Source organism: Empidonax traillii, unplaced genomic scaffold (assembly GCF_003031625.1).
Source record: "Empidonax traillii isolate 1590-97213 ecotype Southwest subspecies unplaced genomic scaffold, ASM303162v1 scaffold189:size1549363, whole genome shotgun sequence".
Taxonomy (NCBI): domain Eukaryota; kingdom Metazoa; phylum Chordata; class Aves; order Passeriformes; family Tyrannidae; genus Empidonax; species Empidonax traillii.
The window spans coordinates 1309324-1321757 of record NW_020955382.1 but is presented as its reverse complement, the minus strand read 5'-3'; the positions used below and the strand labels follow the sequence as shown (position 1 = coordinate 1321757).

Here is a 12434-nt window from a genome sequence, read left to right as displayed (position 1 = left end):
AGCAGCTCTGAAATGGGAGATCAAACCTAAGAATGAAGGGGAGCTGGAAGTGATCTGGTTGCTGCTCTTACTTCTGGATAGCACAGAAGCAAACTGGTCACGTTTAGCAGGAATTATGCACGTTATGTGTAACTCCAGGATTTAGCTTGTGCCTTCTGCTTACCCCTCCTTTACCACACCACAATCCACGCTGCTTCCTCACTTTCTCTAAAGCTCGTCACCCACATTCTTCAAAGCAGTCTCTCTGAATCAGGACTGGGGATGTCTTCCTGAAATCCTACTATGTAATCACACTTGTGAATCACCCCAAAACGTCCTGAATTGCTCGAATACAAAGCAGGAAACAAAAAATCGGTGTCAGACTATTGGGATTCCACACAAAAGACCTGGACTGAGAATGGATGCAGTGATGGGGAACAATCTTAACCAGGGCAGGTAAAAACTTTACAAGTTGACAAAAGACAGGAGAAAAAGCTGAGTAGTGAAGGATAGACTGATATAACTGATGACAGGATGAGGCAGTAACTGCATAATTTATAAGCAACATTCTCCAATTCCCTCTGAATCTCATGCCTCAGCTGGGAGAGAACAACAAACTAGTGGGTGCCAGAAAAAAAATCAGAGAGCACACATATTCAAACACTTTCCCAGAGGAGCATCTTCCTTTATCGGTAATCAGTGCACTAACTCTTAACTCATTAGATTTAGTCAAAATGATCTCTGACAGAGAGTGGTGAATACTTGCTACTATAGCACTGACTCACCCTCTGAATAGTCTTACCAACTGCACTCAAACAACAGTGCAATAACAGTGGCACTCCTGCTTCAACATTTCTGTGAGAACTCGCTCACTGCATTTTAGAATGGCATTCACACTGGATATCTGCAAAAGGTCAGGAAGGTTGGTTTATATACAAAAAGTTACCGTCACCTAGAGATACTTTTCAGCACCCTGAAAATTTCAGAGGAGCTAATGGTGCCTAAATCTCTCCAATTGCGCTTCAGGGAAAAGAAAGAAATGTTTGAACACCTGTTTGTACAGGGCAACATGAGCAACAGAGAAAAGCCCCTTCACCTGGCTAAGGGCCAGTAAAGGGCAATAGGAGCAACACACTTTTGTGGTGCTTCTACAGCACAGGCTCGAGCGCAGCTGGGGTTGCAAATGCCGCAGTGAGTGAGCACTGTCAGCACAGAATATGTTTTAAGGATTTAGTCTCTTGTTGCCTTCTGTTGGTAAGATAAAATATTCGCTGCCACTACTGAGGGCTCAGTGCTTTTGTTTTCATGCCTTACTTGTTCTACAAGTCAACATACTAAAAGTGGTTTACGTTGTTTTGACATCAAGGCCAACCAGGATTTGTTTTTCTCCTCTCCCCCGTGTAGCAAGTTGCTGCATAAAGGGGCCAGATACATTTCACAGAATTATTTTGATTCTGGTCTTACATGCACTTCTTCCTCCTTCTAAGCAGCAGCTAGCTCAATGTGAAAATCTGTAGGCATGTTGTTTGCTGCAAAATCTCTGAATCTTTTGTTTTGTGAATGTGTGGATGTAAAATGACATCGGTTAAACATAAAGCTTAAGGAAGGAGCTTCTTTTTTTTTTTCGTTTTTTGTATTGTCAGTGGATCAACAGAAGGAGAGGAGTAGTCAGGGATGGTGTTGTCTGTGGTTTAACTGGTTGATTCTGGACAGTAGTGGTAGCACCAGGTGCTGGAGTTTAGTTACCACAGCGAATTTTCTGACATCATACTTCAAGATCCCAGAATCCATACTAGCATGCCTTATTAGTTGGCAGCATTTGTTTTGGAAATCTCAGATTAAAAGATAAGCATGTGAAGGCAGTTATATTTATTATTCTCCTGGCCACCTCTGTGAGATGGCTGCCCAAGACCAGGCCTCAGGTGTCAATGGAACAACATGAAAAAGCCTGTTGTGCCACATTAACTGTCTACAGAAAAACAAAAGACATCACTGTGGGCTCCCAGTTTGGCATCTATCCTGAGAAGTAAAACAAGCCTGGAAGGTCTGTCTCTGATCTTATGTGCATGGAATGTATCGTGACCCTCACTACATATTAAAGGGTGTTTCAAAATTATGTGGGTCTTAAAATACTCTCTTCATGCCAAGGTTATCTAATGTATGCACATGCCTGCAGTAGAGCATCCCATTGAAGATTAACTTTAAAAGCCAATACTTCCAGAAATGATACTACTTTATCATCCAGTTGGCATTTCTACCATTTAATCTGACACATGGGTGCAAGAAAGACTATTAAAGCACAGTCTGGAATAAGCTGTCCATCACAGGGATGAAGGGCAGAATTTGATTCTATATTTGTTGTTCATAATTTTAAAATACTGTGGGAGAAATGCTGCATGAATGTTTCAGTTTGATGATCATATACAGGGTGGGTCATACATATTGTGGATTCTTTTCTTTTTTAAGTAGAGTCAAACAATTTTTATTCACTCAGAAGTATTTTCTTTGGCCATCTATGTATGCATATGTATGTGCCTACACACACACACACGAATTCAGCCAAATTGTGTCAACAACAGACAGCTGAGATCTTCAAAATACAAGTATTTCTCATCGAAGATTTTAAAGATTAAATAAATGTCATAAGTTCCCAACTGCTTCTCCTTTTTGTTGAATTATTTTCTCAGTTGAGAGAGGGTTATTTCCTTACTTACTGCCTTCTCACTTTCTCCACTCCCGTCACTGCTCTTCACACAAACATTCCTCATTATCCTATTTTATCGGGACAGTTGCATCTCGAAGTCACATGGGGCTTTGCATGTGGCTCCACTGGTCTCAGGCTGCCTCGAATAAGAATGAAAAGTGGGGCAAAACACCCCTGCTGAAGGGCTGACCAGCCTGGCGAGGAGAGCTTTAAAACAGGCACGATGGGGAGGCAGTGGTGGAGCAAAGACTGTGGCCAGGAGAGACCTTGTGGTGAGGTTGACTGCATGAAGTGTGTGCACGTAAATGAGGGTACACCTACAGGAAAGTGTCAGGGGCAAAGCACTTACAACTCTTCTGAGAAATCAACTGGACCAGGTGGCTCTGAAGTGCCTGTACAGTAATGCACGGAGCCAGGGGGAAAACAGGAAAAATTCAGAGGTCTCTGTGCAGTTGCACAGAAGAATCTGGTATGGTCAGGGTGGTCAAACACTGGAACAGAATGCCAAGTGTGGTGGTGGAGTCGTCTCCATCCTTGGAGATATTCAAAACCCATGTGGACACAGTCCTAGGTAACTTGTTCTAGCTGATGCCACTTCGAGCAGTGGAGACTAAATCAGATGAAATTCAGGGTCCCTTCCTAACTTAACTACTGCAGGATTTTGTAAACAGTCTCTTCTTAACTGCTGCTGTAAGTTACAAAGTACTGCAGGTTTACACTCGTACTACAGCAGCAGGAGGAAACCGCAAGGCCTTTTAGTAATTAATATTTTAAGATTTCTTTTGTGAAATGAAACACATTTTGACAGAGCACAGGTCATTGTGTCATAATTTAAAGCCACAGACACGAAACATAGATTAGGGTGACCACAAGATGTTTTTTCCCAATTCCAGTGAGAGTTGAGTCAGTGAATCTGTTCTGCAGTGCTCAGCCATCTCCAGTCGGAGATGTGCTGAAACCCGACGTTGCTGCCTGAGAGCAAAGTAATTCCTACATCTTACTGTGACGTGATCTATAAACCACAACACACACAATGACTCTTAATAGTAAACTTTACACATGCAATTAACCACCCAATCAGTGATATTACCGCTAACACTTTGGATGAAGAGGCTCACGAGATTTGGGTTACTCTTCTACTTACTACAATCCAGTACAACGTGGACTCCCAGTTACGAGTCCCTGACAGGCACCGTCAAAACATGGAGAGCCCCTGCCCATGAGTCTTACAACGTATAGAACAGATGGGGTGCAAGAAATATACGGATTTAAAAAACAAAACAAACCCCAGTGAAACAAAACAGAATAGCTGCCTTGTGAACACTTCCAGGGATGGTGATTCCACCACTTCCCTGGACAGCCTGTTCCAATGTCTGACCACCCAATCAGCGAAGGAATTTTTCCTGACACCAAATCTAAACCTCCCCCGGCGCAACTTGAGGTTGTTTCCTCTTGTCGCTTGCTACTTGGGAGAAGAGGCTGGACCCCACCTCGCCATTCTACCTCAGCCTCTAGTCTTTGTTAAAGCATCATTATACAAAAGTAGGAACGGTATTTCTCTCACACTTCACACTTCAAATTTTTGTTTCAAGTTTCCTCAATATATTTGTACCCCATCGAGCACCTCAGGGGTCTGAACTCTGCCTTGTTTGCTACTCTGCTTTGCTGTTTCTGTGTCAGGGAAGTCTGGTTTCACAGGGAACTGAAGTGAGACTAAGTAACACTAGTTAAAGCAGAAGCATACAAGCATTTTTCTGCAAGCTTTCTGAAATAAAGGACTCAGTGCTGGAATGAATTTTGAAAAGAGTCTGTAATAAGAAGGGAAAAAAAATCAAAATAATGTAAATATAACTTATTTGCTTTATATACTGCCAGCTTCACTCCCAAAATGTTCAAGAATAAAAACAATAAATGGAAATTACAACAGAGCAAACCTACTATAATCTATAAAAGGATACACTCCAAAGGACAAAGGGGAGTCACGTTGATTTCACAGAGAGTATTTTCTATGTGACCCCAAAAAGTTGAATTTTACATATTTCTGTATTTATTATCGGTAAACTTTAATATCCCTGACCTCTTAAGACACTGTTTAGGGAAGGCAATAGCCCAAGAAATTGGAAAGGTACTAGGATCTTGAACAGTCCTTTGTTTTGTCCAGGGTTACAGGAAGCAGTGACACCCCTTACACACCCAGCTGAGATGTCCTCATCTAACAGAGAAAGGAGGGTTTCTTGTGTAGGTGTAGAGCAGCTAAGATAGTCTTTTTCAGAGAGTATTTTGGGGGCCTTGAGGAGGATGCTGCATCAGTCATTTCAGAAGCCCGGGAGACTCATGCTGTAATGGAGGCTGCAAAATTCAGCATGTGAGGCTGGACATTGTCGCGTGCCGGGAGTGTACACTGTCCTTAACGTTTCCATTAATTTAGTGGAGGAAAAAAGGGATAGTTTTCTTCTCTGAACATCCCTAATCACATTTATGCCGCACTATGTAATTAGCTGAAACAATTCAATTTGTTAAATCAACAAATCAAATTAACTCGACACTAATTATTCTGACAAGTGTCCGTAGCTATTTGTCTCCATTAGACAGACTATGAGTTATCCAGTGTCACTGCACTACAGTTCTACAGAGTTCTATAGTGAGAGTATTGACACTGTGACATCTTTGAGAAATCGGTCCAACTACCCTACCTGAAGATACGGGATCCTCACCTGTATCTTCATGGCAAAACTCAGAATTATTCTGCACTTCCACAAGCTTTCAGTGCTCATTTATCCTTGTACCCTAAATAGAATGGAACTATTATTTCTATGAAACTATTTGCACACTTCAGTTGTGCAGCAAAGATAAAAGGCAGACAGAGGAAACATTGCTTGTTTTTGCACTCTCCCAAGAATTACAGAATTCTGTTCAGTCTAGGGAGCTTCAAGATTTCACAAATGTCCTAAACACAGAGTGTTTTCCCGGTGTATTTCCCTACACAGAAATATAAATAATAAACAAGAAGAGGCTGCAAGGTTTAGGCAGATCCTACAAGGATTAGGCAGGTACTTTTTTTCCCCCATCGGATTATTACTACTTACAATAAAACAGAGCATCATGTTCAAAGCACACTTTATTTGTTTAGGTGTATTAACCCTCAGTTGGTTACAAGAAAAACACTTTCCCAAAATATGCTTTCATCCTCAGTTCGTATTTCCTGAATATCTGAACAGACACCGGATACGCACCAAGTGGCTGATGTGCTAAAGTGAAGAGACTTCAGACCAGGACTTCTATGTCTCAGAGTCTGAGAAGCTGAGATTGCACACAGAGAGTTGTTTGATCCAGTTCCTGTTAACTGCAAGCAAGTATACGGTGTCAAGAGCCTAAAATTTAAACGTGTTCTGTCTGCACTTTCTTAAGCAGTGAAAAGGGCACCTTTGACCCTGACTGGCAGCCACTAGATGGTGAAATTTTTATTCTTCCATGAAGCAAAAACAAGTTTATTTTAGGGGCCTTAATGATTAATCCTTTTAGTATTCTGTTTAATCAACCTGAGTCTAAGAGACTCGGGTAAGGTACTAAATTCGGTGCGAATTGCCAATCTGAAATACTTCTTTCCCTGTCCTTAGATTGCTGTATTTCAGAACAACCAATTATCAAAATCCAGTTTTTAAAATATTTACTTCAGTCATGATTGCATGCCCACAGCTGGCCTAAGGTACAATGTGAATGGCACTGTTAAATGCAAAAGTGACAGACTGTGTAGTATGTTCAAACAGCATTGTTTATCCCACTCACCCAGGAAATTAAACAGATTGTCTCATTTCTGTTGCCAAAATTCTGGAAGCATGAAAAACCAAAGGAGTTTTGGTGTCTTTGTGAATCACAGCGTTATCAGTCAGGTGTTCTGGTGGATCTGTAGATCACTGCAGGGGGAAAAAGCAGTTTTTAGCTTGAGCTCTGCTCCTGCTCTAACACTGATCATTTATTTCTGATCTATCCTACTGGATTTTGCAATACTATATTTAGCAGCTTCCCACCCAGATGATTAGTGTGCTTGATTTGGTACAGAATACAGCAACTAGATTTCTGACTGGAAATAAGAACTTTTGACTATGTGATGCCACCCTTGGCCCACTTGCACATTCAGAAATTCATACTGACTTGCTGGGGCATTTTCCTAATAACTTCTACCTGTCCTTACGTCTCCTTCAGGGCCATTCACAGGTTTGTATGAATAGCTGTTAGATACACAGGATCAAACATAATAGGATTAGAGGAAATGGCCTCAAATTGTGCCAAGACAAGTTTAGATCGGATATGAGAAAAAATTTCTTCACCGAAAGACTTCTCAAGCATTGGAACAGGCTGCTCAGGGAAGTGGCTGAGCCAACATCCCTGCAGATAGTGTAGACACGGCTCTTTGGAATATGGTTTAGTGGTGAACTTGGCAGTGCTGGTTTAATGGCTGAACTCAGTCATCCCAAGGGTCTTTTCCAGCCTAAATGATTCTGTGAATAAATGTTCTTATTAACTGCTCACAGATTTTAGATGTAGATCTAGCCTTTTTAACTTCCACATGAAATCATTTGCAGAAAAGATAAATTGTATACAGATGCATCTTTCTTCTTTTGTTAGCTTTAATTGGCGAACACTAGATTTTATGCATTTTCATTGTTTTTTTGCAAATGATGTTCTTGTTCTTGTGCACATTTCATAAGTCAATTATGCATTGAACTCAAAAAGACTCCCATGTCTATTTAAACACAATTCTACCTTTGAATTCAACATGATTTTAGTTAAATATTAACATAACTGCATAAAATACCTTTTAATTTTAGACTCTTCAAGACTGTATACTTAATCCACTGTTGCAGTTAACAGGAACTGGATCAAACAAAATTGCACATGCAATTGAATTGCCTCAGACTGATAAAAGTATAGCTCTCAGCCTAAAGTCTGTCCATTTTAGCCCGTCAGTCTCTTTGTGCACATCTGGGTGCCTCTGTTCAGACATTCAGGAAATACGAACTGAGGATGAAAGCAAACAGATGAGGGTTACATTTTAACAAACAGGTGAGGGTTAATGCAGCTAAACAAAACATGGTTTGAAAGTGGTACTCTGTTTTTGGTTTTGTGGGGGTTTTTTTTGGTTTTTGTTGTTTGTGGTTTGTGTTTTTTTGTTTGTTTGGTTGGTTTTTTGTGTGTGGGTTTGCTTTTGGTTTTCTTTTACTGCAAGTTATACTAATTCTGTGGGGAAAAACTTTTCTGCCTGGTCTTTGAACACTCTGATAGTTTTTTTTTTGCTTAGAATATAGTCAGTTCCCTTCACTCAAATAGACTGTAAAAGAACTCCAAATTTTCAGACATTGTGAACTCTTTAAATTTAGGCATTTGAGCAGGGCGTCAAATCAGCACAGAGACAGAATGGGTGAGATAGGGTTGATACACAGCTATTTCAAACTAAACCCACCCGTGATAATCCATTTCACAGTCTACCCTTTCATTTGTATCAAGCCCCTCTCCAGCGAAGAAAAGAGAGAAGTGGATACTCATGCAATCCTACTGCTCTTGTTTGTCTGAACGCAGAGGAGCACGGAAGACAGGCTACAGAAAAGACAGTGAAAACAGGGGGATGGAAGAGAAATATCACAGACAAATATCACAATCACAAGGTGATCACGGCAGGTCTTCATTTTCATGTGAAAACGTTATGTAATATACAATTTACTTCTACTGTCACATGGAGTATACATACCCTATTTCAGTAATCTAGTATTACAGTGATCAGTTCATATGTAGCCCTTGAGAAGTAAACTCTCAGCTCCTGCCTTTAGACTCTTAATTTTGGGCAAGTCACTGCCTCTATGACTTAACTTAGCCTGCATTCTTAATTCTGACTCCTAAATTAAATGTTTACAGCTGTACAGCATAAGGATCCCACTGGGAACTTGCCTTGTTAGCCTCAGCTTTTCATTTAAGCCCGTGTACAGACAATTTATATTAGGGACACCACAAAGTGGATTAAGAGATCTAGCTCTGCAGCAGAAATCATTCAGTCTCAGGAGACCAATAGCAAAACAGTTTTCATTCTTGCAGCTATAATTGGCAGGTGAAAAGAAGAGGTAGATTCTGTTCAGGAGGTGTTTAAGACTTCACTACAGCATCCAGGCCTCATTCAGGGTTGCCAGTGAAATGGCTTTTTTGCTTGGTTCACATTTCCCACTGCCATGTTTGTACTGCATAGCTCTGCAGAAGAGAGGCTACTTATGGGTTACAACGCAGAGACACACAAACAGGTTTTACATCATCATCAGAAGGTGTATAACCACACTTACCCTCCATCTGGGTTACGCTAGATACCTGTGCAGAACCCTCACTTCAAGTGCCTGTCCTGGTGGCTTTGCTCAGAGCTAGGGAATGGGATTGCTAGGGCAACAGGACCTGGAAATTCCATTGCCAGTGGAAAAGAGGAAGCTGACCAAGATGGTGACCTGGGCCAGCAGAGTTGAGAAAGTCGAGTCTTCTTTCCACCGCTAACTGACTGGCCATTCCATCAAGCAGCTAAGGGGATATACATGACTATTTCACTTTGAGCAATGGAAAGCTGCTCTCAGCTCCTTGTGTTGCCAGAAGATCCAACAGGCTCTCAAAGAAGCTGGAGACTGCCAAGTGCAGGAATAATTTTGCACCTCTTTTTATTTCCGACTGCGCTTCCTGGCTGCCAAAGGAGGCTCCCTGGAAGGTGCTCTGCAGTTTAATAAGCCGGTCTAACTCATCAGGTCATGTTTGCTGGGGCACTGGGGTACTGGCATAGCCAGGGAAGAAAAGCTTGATGTTTGGCTAAATGAGAAAGACAGTGGAGTTTCACAGGTACTAACAGAAAGCTAGGCTCCAGCTCTGTTCCAAGCCTGTACTTTGGTCAATATTTGGTATGTCTGTCACGCTGAAGAACCTGGAGCATGGTCTTCTACAAAGACCCTTTCGTCTCCCTCCACAGTGACAACTGAATAGAAGTGTTTCTAAGGCACGAGGCTTATGTGCTCAGCAGCTCTGCATATTTGTATCACACGATATAACACAACACTCCAGATTTATCTGCCTCGGTTTTACTCATCCTAAGCCATTACTTCCAAATAAAACATCTCTATTCCATTATTGTGGTTTTTTTTTGCTAACAACCAACCTTTACTGCTAACACAAAAGACACACTGAAGAAATAAGCAAAAAAATAATTTTTATTCTCTCTCCTCCTGAAAACTTTCAATTAAAAAAAATCTCAAAAAACATTAATTCATATCTAATTTGCTTGCTCATCAAGTAAAAATGAAACATGGATATCAGCATCTAAAAATCTGAATAAGGATCAGTAAATAAGTAGCTACCAGCTACTTAATAAAGATGTTTGAAAGAAAAGCATGTAATCTGATTTGTACTGCATAATTCTTTTTGCATTATTTATTTTACACTTTAAATTACTTTATTTTATGTAATGCATTCAGTCTCAATATCTCACTGACACAGAATCATTTAGCTTAAGCTCTGATTAGGCAGCTGCTCTCCAGTTCAGTCAGTCCCTTTCCCAACAGTAAAATTATATTTGCCTGCTGAATACTTCTATATCCTGACATCAACTTGCAGCCCCATTTGGTTTCAGAAATCCTGTGCTGACGTGTATCGTCGTATTCCACAAGGCCCAGACTCAGCTGAATCAACAGGAATTGAAGGGGCTATGGAAACTGTTTTCTAGAGAGGTCAATCCTCAGGCTTTTGAGGGTGTGGAGTGGGGGGTGTCCCTGGGAAGGCTTGTCAGACAGAGCTGGAAGGATCCTACCAATGCTATACGGTAAACCCAGTTCATAAGATGAATTTCTGTGCCTCTGTCATCATTATAGGGATGTTTTTGTGGCTGTAAAGGATAATTTCATGATCTAGAAGGGAAACAAAGTGTGAAATAAATGTGAGATATGAGCAAACACAGATGGGTTTGCAGAAAGAGAGTGGGAGAGAGAAAGGACTTGGCTAAACCTCTTGTGGTCAGCTAAGAAATGAAAATTGTACTGTTTTGAGATAAAATATGATAACGAACTAAAATCAATTGGTGGTTTTATGCTTACAACAAATCCTAAATCAGAAAGAAATATGTAATTTACACTGTGAAGGAAGAGAAGACAGATAAAAGGATAGAGATCAATGTGGTATCAAGCAGATAGTTCATTATTTTAGAGCCTAAGTCAAGCATTATTTTAGAGCCCAATGCAAGCATATGCTGAATCCCTGCACTTTTCTGGTAAGTTAGCAAGTGCCAAGCAGCTTGTAAGAAGCTCTCTGCCTCTCTCAGAATCAGGGCCCTAGTATGGTATATCACCTAAGAAAACCACTACTAAGTAAATGCATGACTGGTACTAAGCCCACGCGCTTATATATATATAAATATATATAAATATATGTGAATGTTCCCCTATACAAATTTTTATTTTCCCCCTATGTATATGCATGTGTATGCAAATAAATATATATGCCCCTGAACAGATAGGAAAACAGCAAGACATGAGACCTGGGACATGAAATGCTTGTGGTCTCCAGGAACAGCCCTCAGGAGCTCAGGGCCAGGAAGCACCAAGGGTCAAATCAATCATCATCTCTCACTGGCTTCCAGTGGAGATGAGGAGCTTGAATCTGGTGCCTGCAGAGGCACCCAGCGCGGTTTGAGACACCTTGGGATATCTGAGGATGGCAGATGTGCCATAACAGCAACAGCTAGTACATCTAAAACAGCACTGGCTACCCATCTTTGGGCAAACAAAACTGCCCTCGGTAAACAGGTCCCTTGAAAATCTCTGCACACAGAACCTTCAGGGATTTATTTTTAATTTCTTGGCAGTGAAAAAAGATCCTCCATATTCATAACTTTTTGAAGTATGGCACTCTTGCATCAAAAGTCAGTGCTGCGTATCATCTGATTTCTCCATGGAGATAAGATATTCACTGAAATAGCAGAAGTGCTGTTAAAAAAAATTAGTGGATTTCTACCATGTTGTGGTGCGTGCAAACCAGAAAATTTCTGTAATTAAAGTTAAGTGCTATTCTGGAAGAAGCATTCCTTAAGATTCACATTAGGCAGCTATATTTATTACTAAATGCTTCCTGTTTTACCCAAGCTGAACACATTCAACAATTTGCACTGCAGAGCATCAGTCCTTAATTCTCAACCAAATATGATCCCTGCAGAAACTGGTTTTGCATGTATCCAGACTGTGCATGCAAATTTCCAATGTCCATAGCTTGCTCAGAAAAAAAGGTACTTGTGATGGGAACCAGCTGGAAATAAAGTCTGTGCACAGTTACAATGTGTGTATGAACGGGGGTCCAAGCTGAAAATTCGAGAGCACACTATCCCCCAGTTTTGGAGGGGAGATACCTTGGCCACACGACCATAATCATGGAAAAACTCAAGGTCCTTGCGTAACAAAAGGACAATGTTTTTCCTTTCAAAGTACTCACTCATCTCTTTCAAGGCACACACACACACACACCTGAGAGCCAAATCAGCAAAAGAGAAGCCAGTGAAAGGGTCAGTGTCAGCAGGTGTCTTCTGCTACAGCAGTCCTGATCCAGGACTGGTAAAGTAGAAGAATTTTAAATTAAAATGCACTCTCCATGAATCACAACAAAAAACTCCCAGTTTCCTTCAAACTCTAGAAATCCTACTACTCACTGTATTTATACAAACCAAAGCCCAGCTACAAAAAAAAAAAAAAAA

The 12434-nt window shown here is 40.8% G+C and overlaps 1 protein-coding gene across 2 annotated transcripts in view; it reads right to left on the bottom strand.

The window, feature by feature from the left end:
* Window positions 1-12434, bottom strand: part of KCNG2 (potassium voltage-gated channel modifier subfamily G member 2) — a 55178-nt gene that overhangs the window by 24818 nt on the left and 17926 nt on the right. The window lies entirely within an intron of this gene.